At 45.1% G+C, this 19,453-nt stretch overlaps 1 pseudogene across 1 annotated transcript in view; it reads left to right on the plus strand.

Annotated features, from left to right (window-relative positions):
* The first annotated feature begins 1,386 nt into the window (after positions 1-1,386).
* LOC127926167 (leucine-rich repeat serine/threonine-protein kinase 1-like) overlaps positions 1,387-19,453 on the plus strand; it is a 66,557-nt pseudogene continuing 48,490 nt past the window's right edge. The window contains exons 1-3 of the transcript XR_008123507.1: positions 1,387-1,583; positions 1,901-2,040; positions 2,299-2,435. The product of XR_008123507.1 is annotated as a leucine-rich repeat serine/threonine-protein kinase 1-like (transcript). The remainder of the gene's footprint in view (positions 1,584-1,900; positions 2,041-2,298; positions 2,436-19,453) is intronic.

Here is a 19,453-nt window from a genome sequence, read left to right on the forward strand (position 1 = left end):
ATTTTCTTCTTTAGTTTATTTAGTAAATATTTTCTTAAGTCTTATTTTTTCTTAAAACTGTATTTTTTAAGGGCTGGTAAGATTTTTGGTGCATATGACAAATAAAATGTGATTTGATGTGTGACTTATCTTTCCTCTCCTCCCCTTCCTGACCCACACACCCCTTTCTCCTCTCTTGACCCCCTTCTCCTCTCCTGACCCCATCCCCTCTCCTTACCTCACTCCCTCTCCTCTCCTCTCCTGACCCCACCCCCTCTCCTTACCTCACTCCCCTCTCCTCTCCTCTCCTGACCCCACCCCCTCTCCTCACCCCACTCCCCTCCTCCTCTCCTCTCCTGACCCCACCCTCCCCTCACTCCACTTCTCCTCCCCTGACCCCACTCCCCTCCTCCCTCTCCTGACCCCACACTCCTCACCCCACCCCTTCCGCCTCTCCTGACCCCACCCCCCTCCTCCCTCTCCTGACCCCCCCCCTCCCCTCACTCCACTTCTCCTCCCCTGATCCCACTCCCCTCCTCCTCTTCCTGACCCCACACTCCTCACCCCACCCCCTTCCTCCTCTCCTGACCCCACCCCTCCCTCTCCTGACCCCACCCCCTCTCCTCACCCCCCCTCTCCTCCTCCTCTCCTGACCCCACCCCCTCTCCTCACCCACCTCCCTCCTCCTCTCCTGACCCTACCCCCTCTCCTCCTCTCCTGACCCTACCCCCTCCTCTCCTGACCCCATCCCCTCTCCTCATCCCTCCTCCTCTCCTGACCCCACCCCCTCTTCTCTTCCTCTCCTGACCTCACCCCTCCCCTTCCTCCTCTCCTGACCCCACCCCCCTCCCCTCACTCCACTTCTCCTCCCCTGATCCCACTCCCCTCCTCCTCTCCTGACCCCACACTCCTCACCCCACCCCCTTCCTCCCTCCCTGACCCCACCCCTCCTCTCCTGACCCCACCCCCCTCCTCACCCCCCTCCTCCTCTCCTGACCCCACCCCCTCTCCTCACCCCCTCCTCCTCCTCTCCTGACCCCACCCCCCTCTCCTCACCCACCTTCCCTCCTCCTCTCCTGACCCTACCCCCCTCCTCCCCTCCTCCTGACCCTACCCTCCTCTCCTGACCCCATCCCCCTCCTCATCCCCCTCCCTCCTCCTCTCCTGACCCCACCCCCTCTTCTCCTCCTCTCCTGACCTCACCCCCTCCCCTTCCTCCTCTCCTGACCCCACCCCCTCTCTCACCCCCTCCTCCTCCTCCCCTGACCCCACCCCCCTCTCCTCACCCCCTCCCCTCCTATTCTCCTGACCCCACCCCCCCTCCCATCCTCCCTCTCCTGACCCCACCCCCCCTCTCCTCTCCTGACCCCACCCCCTCTCCTCACAACCCTCCCGTCCCTCCACCAGACACCATGATGAAGCATTTTCAGTCCATGGACGCGTGCCGGAGCTTCTCAGAGTTCCGCCAGGAGACCAGCATGCTCCACTCCCTACAGCACCCGTGCATCGTGCTGCTGGTGGGAATCAGTATTCACCCGCTCTGCTTCGCCCTGCAGCTGGCTCCCTGGGCAGCCTCAACATTGTGCTGGAGGACAGACATAAAGGTATGAACAGGTAGAAAGAGAGAGAGACAGACTGACACGCCAGACAGGCAGACAGACAGACTGACACGGACAGGCAGACAGGGAGAGACAGACTGACACGCCAGACAGGCAGACAGGGAGAGAGAGACAGACTGACACGCCAGACAGGGAGAGAGAGAGAGACAGACTGACATGCCAGACAGGCAGACAGGAGAGAGACGCGAGAGAGAGAGAGAGATCCACAGCTAGTTAGGTCCCTAATGCTGAGAATCTTCTCTACACAAGTTATGAAAACATTTTAAACTTGCCCTTTTAACTCAACCCCCCCTCCCCATCAGGCTCCAGGTACATGCCCCTGGGTCACATGCTCACCTTCAAGGCAGCCTATCAGATTGCAGCGGGGCTGGCCTACCTGCACAGGAAGAACATCATCTTCTGTGACCTCAAGTCAGACAACATCCTGGTGTGGTCCCTGGAGGTAGGTGATTAGTATGAGGGGCAGAATTAGAAATCGACCCCTAGCCACTATGTCTGGGCCGTTCAATTCCAGTCCTGGAAAGCCTAAACACTTCAGTTTGTTGTGTTTTTACCTGGTAGTTAAATACACTCACCTGGTGTCCCAGGTCTGAATCAGTCCCTGATGAGAAGGAGAGGATGAAAACCAGAAGTGTTTTCGCCCACCCAGTAGTAACAATAGTGTTGTATGTTTGTATAATCCTTCTTGGTCTCATCCTAGGTGTGTGACCCGGTGAATATCAAGCTGTCAGACTACGGCATCTCGCGCCAGTCCTTCCACGAGGGGCACTGGGTGTGGAGGGCACGCCGGGCTACCAGGCCCCTGAGATACGCCCAGGCATCGTTTATGATGAGAAGGTAGATGATAAGAAGGTCTATGGTGGCAGGTAACCTAGCGGTTAAGAGCGTTGGGCCAGTGGGGCCTCCCGGGTGGTGCAGTCTAAGATACTGCATCGCAGTGCTAGCTGTGCCACCAGAGACTCTGGGTTCGAGCCCAGGCTCTGTCGCAGCCGGCCGTGACCGGGAGGTCCATGAGCCGACACACAATTGGCCTAGCGTCGTCCGGGTTAGGGAGGGTTTGGGTAATGTTAGGGAGGGTTAGGGTAATGTTACTGACTCGATCATTTAGGGTAATGTTACTTACTGTATCATTAGGGTAATGTTACTGACTGTATCATTTAGGGTAATGTTACTGACTGTATCATTTAGGGTAATGTTACTGACTGTATCATTTAGGGTAATGTTACTGACTGTATCATTTAGGGTAATGTTACTGACTGTATCATTTAGGGTAATGTTACTGACTGTATCATTTAGGGTAATGTTACTGACTGTATCATTTAGGGTAATGTTACTGACTGTATCATTTAGGGTAATGTTACTGACTCGATCATTTAGGGTAATGTTACTGACTCGATCATTTAGGTAATGTTACTGACTCGATCATTTAGGGTAATGTTACTGACTCGATCATTTAGGGTCATGTTACTGACTCGATCATTTAGGTAACGGTACTAACATTTAGATTAATATTACTGACTGTATAATTTAGGGTAATGTTAATGACTAACATTTAGGCTAATGTTAATGACTAACATTTAGGGTAATGTTAATTACTATCATTTAGGTAATGTTACTGACTGCCATTTAGGTAATGTTAATGACTAACATTTAGGCTAATGTTAATGACTAACATTTAGGTAATGTTACTGACTATCATTTAGGTAATGTTACTGACTGCCATTTAGGTATGTTAATGACTAACATTTAGGGTCATGTTAATGACTAACATTTAGGGTCATGTTAATGACTACCATTTAGGGTAATGTTACTGACTGCATCATGTAGGGTAATGTTACTGACTGCATCATGTAGGGTAATGTTACTGACTGCATCATGTAGGGTAATGTTCATGACTAACATTTAGGTAACGCTACTGACTGTATCATTTAGGTTAATGTTAATGACTAACATTTAGGTAATGTTACTGACTGCCATTTAGGTAATGTTAATGACTAACATTTAGGCTAATGTTAATGACTAACATTTAGGTAATGTTACTGACTATCATTTAGGTAATGTTACTGACTGCCATTTAGGGTAATGTTAATGACTAACATTTAGGTGATGTTAATGACTAACATTTAGGGTAATGTTAATGACTACCATTTAGGTAATGTTACTGACTGCATCATGTAGGATAATGTTACTGACTGCATCATGTAGGGTAATGTTACTGACTGCATCATGTAGGTAATGTTCATGACTAACATTTAGGTAACGCTACTGACTGTATCATTTAGGTTAATGTTAATGACATTTAGGTAATGTTAATGACTACCATTTAGGTAATGTTTACTGCATCATGTAGGATAAATGTTACTTGCATCTGTAGGGTAATGTTACTGACTGCATCATGTAGGGTAATGTTCATGACTAACATTTGGGTAACGCTACTGACTGTATCATTTAGGTTAATGTTAATGACTAACATTTATAATGTTACTGACTATCAGTTAGGTAATGTTAATGACTAACATTTAGGGTACTGTATCATTTAGGTAACAGTACTGAATATCATTATCATGGGGTGCGTAACTGATGGCATGGAAGTCAAACGCAGGAGAGCAGAACTTGGTAAATAGCTGGAGCCATTTAATGTATTTAACTACCGGCATACAAAAAAATACATGGACACAAAACCCATATCGCACCAGTCACAAATAAATCAAATCAAATCAAATGTATTTATTTATATAGCCCTTCGTACATCAGCTGATATCTCAAAGTGCTGTACAGAAACCCAGCCTAAAACCCCAAACAGCAAGCAATGCAGGTGTAGAAGCAGGTGTAGAAGCACGGTGGCTAATTTGAAAGTTGTGTTGTTATTTCGCTGACCACTACAGTCCATTTACATTTTCCAACGTTTGGGTGAGGTTTTTTCCTCACCTGACTAGCCTCGTTTCACCGCCAATAAATAAAAATTAGTGTTCAGCGAAATAACAACACAACTTCCAAATTCAGGTAGCCTAGTCAAATAATAATGACATCCAATCACATTAACCGTTACTCTCTCGCAGGAATTCCACTAACAGTCCATATGTAGCCAAACGTAGCTGCTACTCATTTCCTTTTGCTCAAAAATGTATAAATAATTTGAGTAGTAAGTAGTAAAGAATTTGAGTAGTAAGACATGTATAAAAGCAACAGATACCATTAAAAGCAGGGGCTAGAAGCGTCTTATATCGTGAGCTACTAAGTAGCAAGAACAGGCAAGCCCCATACTATTGTGGAGGACTTAATTCTTCCTGCTACCACAGATGTGGCTTGGACAATGCTGGGGGAAAAGGCCCAAAAACTATACAGACAATGCCTTCATCCAACAACACTGTTTCACGACGCATCAGTGACATGGCAGCAGAACTTTTGAAACAATTACTGCTTTGCATACAAGCCAGTGAATTCTGTAGAAAAGATGGATGACTCAACAGACGTGGCGGGCCTGGCAGAGCTCCTGGTATATGTCCGTTACGTTTATGGGAGGTCAATTAAGGAAGACATCCTCTTCTGCAAACCACTAGAAACCAGGACAACAGGGGATGATATTTTTAAAATACTGGACAGCTTTGTGACATCAAATGGACTCTGGTGGTCAAGATATGTTGGTATTTGTTCTGATGGCGCAAAGCCATGACAGGGAGACATAGTGGAGTGGTAACGCAAGTGCAAGCAGTTGCTCCCGACGCCACTTGGTTTCACTGCAGCATCCACCGAGAGGCTCTTTCTGCCAAGGGAATGGCTGACAGCTTGAAAGACGTTTTGGACACTACAGTGAAAATTGTTAACTTTGTTAAAGCAAGGCCCCTGAACTCTTGTGTATTTTCTGCACTATGCAGTGATATGGGCAGCGACCATGTAACGCTTTACAACATAAAGAAGTGTGCTGGTTGTCAAGGGGCAAAGTATTGACACATTTTTTAAATTGAGAGACGAGCTTAAAGTTCTTTACTGACCATAACTTTCACTTGTCTGACCGCTTGCATAATGACGAGTTTCTCACACGACTGGCCTATCTGGGTGATGTTTTTCTCACCTGAATGATCTGAATCTAGCATTACAGGGACTCTCCGCAACAATATTCAATGTGCGGGACAAAATTGATTAAGAGGTTGGAGCTCTTCTCTGTCTGCATTAACAAAGACAACACACAGGTCTTTCCATCATTGTATTTTTTTGTGCAAATGAACTCAAGCTTACGGACAATGTCAAGTGTGACATAGCGAAGCACCTGAGTGCGTTGGGTGAGCAATTACGCAGGTTCTTTCCTGAAACAGATGACACAAACAACTGGATTTGTTATCCCTTTCATGCTCTGACTCCAGTCCACTTACCAAGAGCCTCATCCAAATTGCAACAAGCGGTTCTGTGAACATGTCATTTAATCAGAAGCCACTGCCAGATTTCTGGATTGGACTGTGCTCAGAGTATTCTGCCTTGGCAAATACAGGCACAGACTGTTAAGACTCTGATGCCCTTTGCAACCACGTACCTATGTGAGAGTGGATTCTCGGCCCTCACTAGCCTGAAAACGAAATACAGGCACAGACTGTGTGGAAAGATATTTAAGTCTGAGACTCTCCAATTACAACCCAACATTGCAACCCATCCTTTCAAGCACAACCTTTTCATTAACCTGTGGTGAGTTATTCACAATTTTCTATGACTGTGTCGTTTAGGGTAACTGTACTGACTGTATCGTTTACGGTAACGGTACTGACTGTATTGTTTACGGTACTGACTGTATCGTTTAGGGTAACGGTACTGACTGTATAATTTAGGGTAACTACTGACTGTATCGTTTCGGGTAACGTTACGGACTGTATCGTTGTAACGGTACTGACTGTATCGTTTAGGGTAACTTACTGACTGTATCGTTTAGGGTAACTGTACTGACTGTATCGTTTAGGGTAACTGTACTGACTGCATCGTTTAGGTAACGGTACTGACTGTATCGTACTGACTGTATCGTTTAGGTAACTGTACTGACTGTATCGTTTAGGGTAACTGTACTGACTGTATCGTTTAGGGTAACTGTTCTGACTGTATCGTTCGGGTAACGATAAGGACTGTATCGTTTAGGTAACGGTACTGACTGTATCGTTTAGGGTAACTGTACTGACTGTATCGTTTAGGGTAACTGTACTGAATCGTTTAGGGTAACTGTACTGACTGCATCGTTTAGGTAACTGTACTGACTGTATCGTTTAGGGTAACTGTACTGACTGTATCGTTTAGGGTAACTGTACTGACTGTATCGTTTAGGGTAACTGTACTGACTGTATCGTTTAGGTAACTGTGACTGTATCGTTTAGGGTAACGGTACTGACTGTATCGTTTAGGTAACTGTACTGACTGTATCGTTTAGGGTAACTGTACTGACTGTATCGTTTAGGGTAACTGTACTGACTGTATCGTTTAGGGTAACTGTACTGACTGTATCGTTTAGGTAACGGTACTGACTGACGTTTAGGGTAACTGTACTGACTGTATCGTTTAGGGTAACTGTACTGACTGTATCGTTTAGGGTAACTGTACTGACTGTATCGTTTAGGTAACTGTACTGACTGTATCGTTTAGGTAACTGCACTGACTGTATCGTTTAGGGTAACTGTACTGCCTGTATCGTTTAGGGTAACTGTACTGACTGTATTGTTTAGGGTAACGGTACTGACTGTATCATTTAGGGTAACGGTACTGACTGTACGTTTAGGGTAACTGTACTGACTGTATCGTTTAGGGTAACGGTACTGAATCGTTTAGGTAACACGGACTGTATCGTTTAGGGTAACGGTACTGACTGTATCGTTTAGGGTAACGGTACTGACTGTATCGTTTAGGTAACGGTACTGACTGTATCGTTTACGGTAACTGTACTGACTGTATCGTTTAGGGTAACTGTACTGACTGTATCGCTTAGGGTAACGGTACTGACTGTATCGTTTAGGGTAATCGTTTAGGGTAACTGCACTGACTGTATCGTTTAGGGTAACTGCACTGACTGTATCGTTTAGGGTAACTGCACTGACTGTATCGTTTAGGGTAACGGTACTGACTGTATCGTTTAGGGTAACTGCACTGACTGTATCGTTTAGGGTAACTGCAATGACTGTATCGTTTAGGGTAACTGCACTGACTGTATCGTTTAGGGTAACGGTACTGACTGTATCATTTAGGGTAACTGTACTGACTGTATCGTTTAGGGTAACTGTACTGACTGTATCGTTTAGGGTAACTGCACTGACTGTATCGTTTAGGGTAACTGCACTGACTGTATCGTTTAGGGTAACTGCACTGACTGTATCGTTTAGGGTAACGGTACTGACTGTATCGTTTAGGGTAACTGTACTGACTATCGTTTAGGGTAACTGCACTGACTGATCGTTTAGGGTAACTGCACTGACTGTATCGTTTAGGTAACTGCACTGACTGTATCGTTTAGGTAACGGTACTGACTGTATCGTTTAGGTAACTACTGACTGTATCGTTTAGGTAACGGTAACTGTATCGTTTAGGGTAACTGTACTGACTGTATCGTTTAGGTAACTGTACTGACTGTATCGTTTAGGGTAACTGTCCCTGACTGTATCGTTTAGGGTAACTGCACTGACTGTATCGTTTAGGTAAACTGACTGTATCGTTTAGGGTACTGACTGTATTGTTTAGGTAACTGTACTGACTGTATCGTTTAGGGTAACTGCACTGACTGTATCGTTTTAGGTAACTGTACTGACTGCATCGTTTAGGGTAACTGTACTGACTGTATCGTTTAGGGTAACTGTACTGACTGTATCGTTTAGGGTAACTGTACTGACTGTATCGTTTAGGGTAACTGTACTGACTGTATCGTTTAGGGTAACTGTACTGACTGTATCGTTTAGGGTAACGGTACTGACTGTATCGTTTAGGGTAACTGTACTGACTGTATCGTTTAGGGTAACTGTACTGACTGTATCGTTTAGGGTAACTGTACTGACTGTATCGTTTAGGGTAACTGTACTGACTGTATCGTTTAGGTACTGACTGTATCGTTTAGGGTAACTGTACTGACTGGTACTGATCGTTTAGGGTAACTGTACTGACTGTATCGTTTAGGGTAACTGTACTGACTGTATCGTTTAGGTAACTGTACTGACTGTATCGTTTAGGTAACGGTACTGACTGTATCGTTTAGGTAACTGTACTGACTGTATCGTTTAGGGTAACTGTACTGACTGTATCGTTTAGGGTAACTGTACTGACTGTATCGTTTAGGGTAACTGTACTGACTGTATCGTTTAGGTAACTGCACTGACTGTATCGTTTAGGGTAACTGTACTGCCTGTATCGTTTAGGGTAACTGTACTGACTGTATCGTTTAGGGTAACGGTACTGACTGTATCGTTTAGGTAACGGTACTGACTGTATCGTTTAGGGTAACTGTACTGACTGTATCGTTTAGGGTACGTACTGACTGTATCGTTGTAACTGTACTGACTGTATCGTTTACGGTAACGGTACTGACTGTATCGTTTAGGGTAACTGTACTGACTGTATCGTTTAGGGTAACTGTACTGACTGTATCGTTTAGGGTAACTGTACTGACTGTATCGTTTAGGGTAACTGTACTGACTGTATCGTTTAGGGTAACTGCACTGACTGTATCGTTTAGGGTAACTGTACTGCCTGTATCGTTTAGGGTAACTGTACTGACTGTATTGTTTAGGGTAACGGTACTGACTGTATCATTTAGGGTAACGGTACTGACTGTATCGTTTAGGGTAACTGTACTGACTGTATCGTTTAGGGTAACGGTACTGACTGTATCGTTTAGGGTAACGGTACGGACTGTATCGTTTAGGATAACTGTACTGACTGTATCGTTTAGGTAACGGTACTGACTGTACGTTTAGAGTAACTGTACTGACTGTATCGTTTAGGGTAACTGTACTGACTGTATCATTTAGGTAACTGCACTGACTGTATCGTTTAGGTAACTGTACTGACTGTATCGTTTAGGGTAACTGTACTGACTGTATCGTTTAGGTAACTGCACTGACTGTATCGTTTAGGGTAACTGTACTGCCTGTATCATTTAGGTAACTGTACTGACTGTATTGTTTAGGGTAACGGTACTGACTGTATCATTTAGGGTAATGGTACTGACTGTATCGTTTAGGGTAACTGTACTGACTGTATCGTTTAGGGTAACTGTACTGACTGTATCGTTTAGGGTACTGACTTTCGTTACGGTAACTGTACTGACTGTATCGTTTAGGGTAACTGTACTGACTGTATCGTTTAGGTAACGGTACTGACTGTATCGTTTAGGGTAACTGTACTGACTGTATCGTTTAGAGTAACTGCACTGACTTATCGTTTAGGGTAACTGCACTGACTGTATCGTTTAGGGTAACGGTACTGACTGTATCGTTTAGGGTAACTGCACTGACTGTATCGTTTAGGGTAACTGCACTGACTGTATCGTTTAGGGTAACTGCACTGACTGTATCGTTTAGGGTAACTGTACTGACTGTATCGTTTAGGGTAACTGCACTGACTGTATCGTTTAGGGTAACTGCACTGACTGTATCGTTTAGGGTAACTGCACTGACTGTATCGTTTAGGGTAACGGTACTGACTGTATCGTTTAGGGTAACTGTACTGACTGTATCGTTTAGGGTAACTGCACTGACTGTATCGTTTAGGGTAACTGCACTGACTGTATCGTTTAGGGTAACGGTACTGACTGTATCGTTTAGGGTAACTGTACTGACTGTATCGTTTAGGGTAATGGTACTGACTGTATCGTTTAGGGTAACTGTACTGACTGTATCGTTTAGGTAACTGTACTGACTGCATCGTTTAGGGTAACTGTACTGACTGTATCGTTTAGGTAACTGTACTGACTGTATCGTTTAGGGTAACTGTACTGACTGTATCGTTTAGGTAACTCTACTGACTGTATCGTTTAGGGTAACTCTACTGACTGTATCGTTTAGGGTAACTGTACTGACTGTATCGTTTTAGGGTAACTGTACTGACTGTATCGTTTAGGGTAACTGTACTGACTGTATCGTTTAGGGTAACTGTACTGACTGTATCGTTTAGGGTAACTGTACTGACTGTATCGTTTAGGTAACGGTACTGACTGTATCGTTTAGGGTAACGGTACTGACTGTATCGTTTAGGTAACGGTACTGACTGTATCGTTTAGGTAACGGTACGGACTGACTGTATCGTTTAGGGTAACGGTACGGACTGTATCGTTTAGGGTAACGGTACTGACTGTATCGTTTAGGTAACGGTACTGACTGTATCGTTTAGGTAACGGTACTGACTGTATCGTTTTAAGGTACTGACTGTATCGTTTAGGGTAACTGTACTGACTGTATCGTTTAGGGTAACGGTACTGACTGTATCGTTTAGGGTAACTGTACTGACTGTATCGTTTAGGGTGCACTGACTGTATCGTTTAGGTAACTGCACTGACTGTATCGTTTAGGGTAACTGCACTGACTGTATCGTTTAGGTAACTGCACTGACTGTATCGTTTAGGGTAACTGCAATGACTGTATCGTTTAGGTAACTGCACTGACTGTATCGTTTAGGGTAACTGTACTGACTGTATCGTTTAAGGTAACTGTACTGACTGTATCATTTAGGGTAACTGTACTGACTGTATCGTTTAGGGTAACTGCACTGACTGTATCGTTTAGGGTAACTGCACTGACTGTATCGTTTAGGGTAACGGTACTGACTGTATCGTTTAGGGTAACTGTACTGACTGTATCGTTTAGGGTAACTGCACTGACTGTATCGTTTAGGGTAACTGCACTGACTGTATCGTTTAGGGTAACTGCACTGACTGTATCGTTTAGGGTAACGGTACTGACTGTATCGTTTAGGGTAACTGCACTGACTGTATCGTTTAGGGTAACGGTACTGACTGTATCGTTTAGGGTAACTGTACTGACTGTATCGTTTAGGGTAACTGTACTGACTGTATCGTTTAGGGTAACTGTCCTGACTGTATCGTTTAGGGTAACTGCACTGACTGTATCGTTTAGGGTAACTGCACTGACTGTATCGTTTAGGGTAACGGTACTGACTGTATCGTTTAGGGTAACTGTACTGACTGTATCGTTTAGGGTAACTGCACTGACTGTATCGTTTAGGGTAACGGTACTGACTGTATCGTTTAGGGTAACGGTACTGACTGTATCGTTTAGGGTAACTGTACTGACTGTATCGTTTAGGGTAATGGTACTGACTGTATCGTTTGCTGTAACATAACTGACTTATATTGACATTATTTATTTAATTCCATGCGGTATCTATATACACTGAGTGTACAAAACATTCAGAACATCTTCCTAATATTGAGTTGCACCTCCCCATCAGTTTTTTGCTCTCAGAACATCCTCAATTTGTCAGGGCATGGACTCTACAAGGTGTCGACGCGTTCCACAGGGATGCTGGTCCATGTTGACTTCAATGCAGTTGTCAAGTTTTCTGGATGTATTTCTTGATGAACACGGGAAACTATTGAACGTGAAAAACCCAGTTCTTGCAGTTCTTGACCCAAACCAGTGTCCCTGGCACCTACTACCATACCCTGTTCAAAGGCACTTCAATATTTTATATTGTCCAGTCACCCTCTGAATAACACACATACACAATCCATGTCTCAACTGTCTAAAGGCTTAAAAATCATGTTAACATGTTTCCTCTTCATCTACACTGATTGAAGTGGTTTTAACAAGTGACGCCAGTAAGGGATCATAGCATTCACCTAGATTCACCTGGTCAGTCTATGTCATAGAAGGAGCAGGTGTTCCTAATGTTTAGTCGACTCAGTGTACACCTATATAATTAGTAGGTCCCTACGTTACACCATATACATATCCTGTTTTATGAGGATATGTGGTCCTCAGAGAAAAGGAGTTGTGTGGATTTATGGGACGATGGCTGTGTTATTATGGCAGATCACTTCCTATTTTGGGCATGTCACTTTAGTGTCTGATTAGTAACGTGTGTCTGACTAGTAACGTGTGTCTGACTAGTAACGTGTGTCTGACTAGTAACGTGTGTCTGACTAGTAACGTGTGTCTGACTAGTAACGTGTGTCTGACTAGCAACCTGTGTCTGACTAGTAACGTGTGTCTGACTAGTAACGTGTGTCTGATTAGTAATGTGTGTCTGACTAGTAACGTGTGTCTGCTAGTAACCTGTGTCTGACTAGTAACGTGTGTCTGACTAGCAACCTGTGTCTGACGTGTGTCTGACTAGTAACGTGTGTCTGACTGACGTGTGTCTGACTAGTAACGTGTGTCTGACTAGTAACGTGTGTCTGACTAGTAATTGATTAGTAATGTGTGTCTGACTAGCAACCTGTGTCTGACGTGTGTCTGACTAGTAACCTGTGTCTGACTAGTAACGTGTGTCTGACTAGTAACGTGTGTCTGACTAGTAACGTGTGTCTGACTAGTAACGTGTGTCTGACTAGTAACGTGTGTCTGATTAGTAACGTGTGTCTGATTAGTAGCAACCTGTGTCTGACTAGTAACGTGTGTCTGACTAGTAACGTGTGTCTGACTAGTAACGTGTGTCTGACTAGTAACGTGTGTCTGACTAGTAACGTGTGTCTGATTAGTAACGTGTGTCTGATTAGTAATGTGTGTCTGACTAGCAACCTGTGTCTGACTAGACTAGTAACGTGTGTCTGACGTGTGTCTAGTAACGTGTGTCTGACTAGTAACGTGTGTCTCTGACTGATTAGTAACGTGTGTCTGACTAGTAACGTGTGTCTGACTAGTAACGTGTGTCTGACTAGTAACGTGTGTCTGACTAGTAACGTGTGTCTGACTAGTAACGTGTGTCTGATTAGTAACGCGTGTCTGACTAGTAACGTGTGTCTGACTAGTAACGCGTGTCTGACTAGTAACGTGTGTCGTAACGCGTGTCTGACTAGTAACGCGTGTCTGACTAGTAACGTGTGTCTGACTAGTACGTGTCTGACGTGACTAGTGTCTGACTAGTAACGTGTGTCTGACTAGTAACACGTGTCTGACTAGTAACGCAGCGTGTGTGTCTGATTAGTAACGTGTGTCTGACTAGTAACGTGTGTCTGACTAGTACGCGTGTGTCTGACTAGTGTCTGACTAGTAACGTGTGTCTGACTAGTAACGTGTGTCTGATTAGTAATGTGTGTCTGACTAGCAACCTGTGTCTGACTAGTAACGTGTGTCTGACTAGTAACGTGTGTCTGACTAGTAACGTGTGTCTGACTAGTAACGTGTGTCTGACTGTAACGTGTGTCTGATTAGTAACGTGTGTCTGATTAGTAACGTGTGTCTGATTAGTCTGTCTGATTAGTAATGTGTGTCTGACTAGTAACCTGTGTCTGACTGTCTGACTAGTAACGTGTGTCTGACTAGTAACGTGTGTCTGACTAGTAACGTGTGTCTGACTAGTAACGTGTGTCTGACTAGTAACGTGTGTCTGATTAGTAATGTGTGTCTGACTAGCAACCTGTGTCTGACTAGTAACGTGTGTCTGACTAGTAACGTGTGTCTGACTAGTAACGTGTGTGTGACTAGTAACGTGTGTCTGACTAGTAACGTGTGTCTGATTAGTAACGTGTGTCTGATTAGTAACGTGTGTCTGATTAGTAATGTGTGTCTGACTAGCAACCTGTGTCTGACTAGCAACGTGTGTCTGACTAGTAACGTGTGTCTGACTAGTAACGTGTGTCTGACTAGTAACGTGTGTCTGACTAGTAACGTGTGTCTGACTAGTAACGTGTGTCTGACTAGTAACGTGTGTCTGACTAGTAACGTGTGTCTGACTAGTAACGTGTGTCTGATTAGTAACGCGTGTCTGACTAGTAACGCGTGTCTGACTAGTAACGCGTGTCTGATTAGTAACGCGTGTCTGATTAGTAACGCGTGTCTGACTAGTAACGTGTGTCTGACTAGTAACGCAGCGTGTCTGACTAGTAACAGCGTGTCTGATTAGTAACGTGTGTCTGATTAGTAACGCGTGTCTGACTAGTGTGTCTGACTAGTAACGTGTGTCTGACTAGTAACGTGTGTCTGACTAGTAACGTGTGTCTGACTAGTAACGTGTGTCTGACTAGTAACGTGTGTCTGACTAGTAACTGACTAGTAACGTGTGTCTGATTAGTAATGTGTCTGACTAGCAACCTGTGTCTGACTAGCAACGTGTGTCTGACTAGTAACGTGTGTCTGACTAGTAACGTGTGTCTGACTAGTAACGTGTGTCTGACTAGTAACGTGTGTCTGACTAGTAACGTGTGTCTGACTAGTAACGTGTGTCTGACTAGTAACGCGTGTCTGACTAGTAACGCGTGTCTGACTAGTAACGCGTGTCTGACTAGTAACGCGTGTCTGACTAGTAACGCGTGTCTGATTAGTAACGCGTGTCTGACTAGTAACGCGTGTCTGACTAGTAACGTGTGTCTGACTAGTAACGTGTGTCTGACTAGTAACGCGTGTCTGACTAGTAACGTGTGTCTGACTAGTAACGCGTGTCTGACTAGTAACGTGTGTCTGACTAGTAACGCGTGTCTGACTAGTAACGCGTGTCTGACTAGTAACGTGTGTCTGACTAGTAACGCGTGTCTGATTAGTAACGCGTGTCTGATTAGTAACGCGTGTCTGACTAGTAACGCGTGTCTGACTAGTAACGCGTGTCTGACTAGTAACGCGTGTCTGATTAGTAACGCGTGTCTGATTAGTAACGCGTGTCTGACTAGTAACGCGTGTCTGATTAGTAACGCGTGTCTGACTAGTAACGTGTGTCTGACTAGTAACGTGTGTCTGACTAGTAACGTCTGTCTGAGGTCTGACTAGTAACGCGTGTTCTGAAGTAACGCGTGTCTGACCAGGTTTCTGACTAGTAACGTGTGTCTGATTAGTAACGTGTGTCTGACTAGTAACGTGTGTCTGACTAGTAACGTCTGTCTGACTAGTGTGTCTGATTAGTAATGTGTCTGACTAGTAACGTGTGTCTGACTAGTAACGCGTGGTAGTAAGGAGCGTGTCTGACTAGTGTGTCTGATTAGTAACAGGTTTCTGACTAATATATGTCTGACTAGTAACGTGTGTCTGACTAGTAACGTGTGTCTGACTAGTAACGTGTGTCTGACTAGTAACGTGTGTCTGACTAGTAACGTGTGTGCTGCTGTAAGTGAAATGTAAGGATGTGTGTGCGTGCGTGCGTGCGTGCGTGCGTGCGTGTGTGTTTTACTGTGCAGGATGTCTGGGTACTATATTTTTAAACTATGTGTCCATACAGCATGTAGAGTGTATCATGTACCACGTCTATGACTAAGGCATCCATTCCCTCATGCCTGTATGACTGTACTGGACCTACAGTAATGTCCCATAGCCTACCCGTCTGAGGTGAGGTGTTCCTGTAAATGCCAGGTTTCTTGTGGAATATATTCTATAGTGTACTGGACCTACAGTAATGTCACATAGCCTACCCGTCTGAGGTGAGGTGTTCCTGTAAATGCCAGGTTTCTTGTGGAATATATTCTATAGTGTACTGGACCTACAGTAATGTCCCATAGCCTACCCGTCTGAGGTGAGGTGTTCCTGTAAATGCCAGGTTTCTTGTGGAATATATTCTATAGTGTACTGGACCTACAGTAATGTCCCATAGCCTACCCGTCTGAGGTGAGGTGTTCCTGTAAATGCCAGGTTTCTTGTGGAATATATTCTATAGTGTACTGGACCTACAGTAATGTCCCATAGCCTACCCGTCTGAGTGAGTGTGTGAGGTGTTCCTGTAAATGCCAGGTTTCTTGTGGAATATATTCTATAGTGTACTGGACCTACAGTAATGTCCCATAGCCTACCCGTCTGAGGTGAAGTGTTCCTGTCAATGCCAGGTTTCTTGTGGAATATATTCTATAGTGTACTGGACCTACAGTAATGTCCCATAGCCTACCCGTCTGAGGTGAGGTGTTCCTGTAAATGCCAGGTTTCTTGTGGAATATATTCTATAGTGTACTGGACCTACAGTAATGTCCCATAGCCTACCCGTCTGAGGTGAGGTGTTCCTGTAAATGCCAGGTTTCTTGTGGAATATATTCTATAGTGTACTGGACCTACAGTAATGTCCCATAGCCTACCCGTCTGAGGTGAGGTGTTCCTGTAAATGCCAGGTTTCTTGTGGAATATATTCTTATAGTGTACTGGACCTACAGTAATGTCCCATAGCCTACCCGTCTGAGGTGAGGTGTTCCTGTAAATGCCAGGTTTCTTGTGGAATATATTCTATAGTGTACTGGACCTACAGTAATGTCACATAGCCTACCCGTCTGAGGTGAGGTGTTCCTGTAAATGCCAGGTTTCTTGTGGAATATATTCTATAGTGTACTGGAATTTACTCAACTTGCCCTCTGTGTTGGTTAGGTGGGCAATTAGCTCCTGCTTTTTCTGCTCATTAGCCAATCATCTCTCGTCCTGATATTAATTATCCCATTAACTCTCCCTCTGTGGTTGCTCATCAGGCAATCGACTCCCACTCTGATATGTATGAGTCAACCATGAATTAGCCAACTACGGTATGAAGCCAACCAACCAACTCTGTCTCTGTGTACTTTAATCCTATGGGCTTTTATGTCCTCATTTTAATGAGCCTTTCCAACATGGCTGTCTACCATCTCTGGGCTCCACTCTCTCTAGGGGGTCTGGGCTGGCTTAGCAGGGCTTTTAAGTGGTTTGACGCACACACACACACACTGGTTTGACTGTTTTTCTAGGGGGTTAAATCTCCTTTAACCCTTCAACTCAATTGAGCATCCTCTCAAAGGGAAGTGAGAGGTGTCTTTAAACCATCACGTCAATACTCTGACCCTGTTCTGCTGTTAAACCCTCACGTCTATACTCTGACCCTGTTCTGCTGTTAAACCCTCACGTCTATACTCTGACCCTGTTCTGCTGTTAAACCCTCACGTCTATACTCTGACCCTGTTCTGCTGTTAAACCCTCACGTCTATACTCTGACCCTGTTCTGCTGTTAAACCCTCACGTCTATACTCTGACCCTGTTCTGCTGTTAAACCCTCACGTCTATACTCTGACCCTGTTCTGCTGTTAAACCCTCACGTCTATACTCTGACCCTGTTCTGCTGTTAAACCCTCACGTCTATACTCTGACCCTGTTCTGCTACTCTGACCCTTAAACCCTCACGTCTATACTCTGACCCTGTTCTGCTGTTAAACCCTCACGTCTATACTCTGACCCTGTTCTGCTGTTAAACCCTCACGTCTAACTCTGACCCTGTTCTGCTGTTAAACCCTCACGTCTATACTCTGACCCTGTTCTGCTGTTAAACCCTCACGTCTATACTCTGACCCTGTTCTGCTGTTAAACCCTCACGTCTATACTCTGACCCTGTTCTGCTGTTAAACCCTCACGTCTATACTCTGACCCTGTTCTGCTGTTAAACCCTCACGTCTATACTCTGACCCTGTTCTGCTGTTAAACCCTCACGTCTATACTCTGACCCTGTTCTGCTGTTAAACCCTGACCCTGTTCTGCTGTTAAACCCTCACTCTGACCCTGTTCTGCTGTTAAACCCTCACGTCTATACTCTGACCCTGTTCTGCTGTTAAACCCTCACGTCTATACTCTGACCCTGTTCTGCTGTTAAACCCTCACGTCTATACTCTGACCCTGTTCTGCTGTTCTCAGCCAATCATACTGTCATACTTTAATCCTTTTTGGATTCCTCTTTGATTTAACTTCAAATGAGGTTTCAGGATGTAGTTATTGTAATGCTGCAAGAAGAGATGGAGAGATTGACCATAACGGAAAGACAGATAGATGGAGAAAGAGAAAGAGAGATGGAGAAAGAGAAAGAGAGAGAGAGAGAGATGGAGAAAGAGAGAGAGAGAGAGAGATGGAGAAAGAGATAGAGAGATGGAGAAAGAGAGAGAGAGATGGAGAAAGAGATAGAGAGATGGAGAAAGAGCGAGAGAGATGGCGAGAGTAAAATGGGAAGACAGAGAGATGGAATACCAGACATTCTGTGTCCTTAACTAATCTATAAACAGGGTATACATAAATAGTGTGTAATATAATAGTATAATATTCAACAACCCATATTTTCTTTGGCGACATTGGATTTCCCCTTTCATACCAATGATCGAGATTGATGACAGACCTGTAACCTCTCTGACCCCGAGGACCACGGCCTTACCTGTAGCCTCTCTGACCCCGAGGACCACGGCCTTACCTGTAGCATCTCTGACCCCGAGGACCACGGCCTTACCTGTAGCCTCTCTGACCCCGAGGACCACGGCCTTACCTGTAGCCTCTCTGACCCCGAGGACCACGGCCTTACCTGTAGCCTCTCTGACCCCGAGGACCACGGCCTTACCTGTAGCCTCTCTGACCCCGAGGACCACGGCCTTACCTGTAGCCTCTCTGACCCCGAGGACCACGGCCTTACCTGTAGCCTCTCTGACCCCGAGGACCACGGCCTTACCTGTAACCTCTCTGACCCCGAGGACCACGGCCTTACCTGTAGCCTCTCTGACCCCGAGGACCACGGCCTTACCTGGAGCCTCTCTGACCCCGAGGACCACGGCCTTACCTGTAGCCTCTCTGACCCCGAGGACCACGGCCTTACCTGTAGCCTCTCTGACCCCGAGGACCACGGCCTTACCTGTAGCCTCTCTGACCCCGAGGACCACGGCCTTACCTGTAGCCTCTCTGACCCCGAGGACCACGGCCTTACCTGTAGCCTCTCTGACCCCGAGGACCACGGCCTTACCTGTAGCCTCTCTGACCCCGAGGACC

Source organism: Oncorhynchus keta, unplaced genomic scaffold, assembly GCF_023373465.1.
Source record: "Oncorhynchus keta strain PuntledgeMale-10-30-2019 unplaced genomic scaffold, Oket_V2 Un_contig_7046_pilon_pilon, whole genome shotgun sequence".
Taxonomy (NCBI): Eukaryota; Metazoa; Chordata; class Actinopteri; order Salmoniformes; family Salmonidae; genus Oncorhynchus; species Oncorhynchus keta.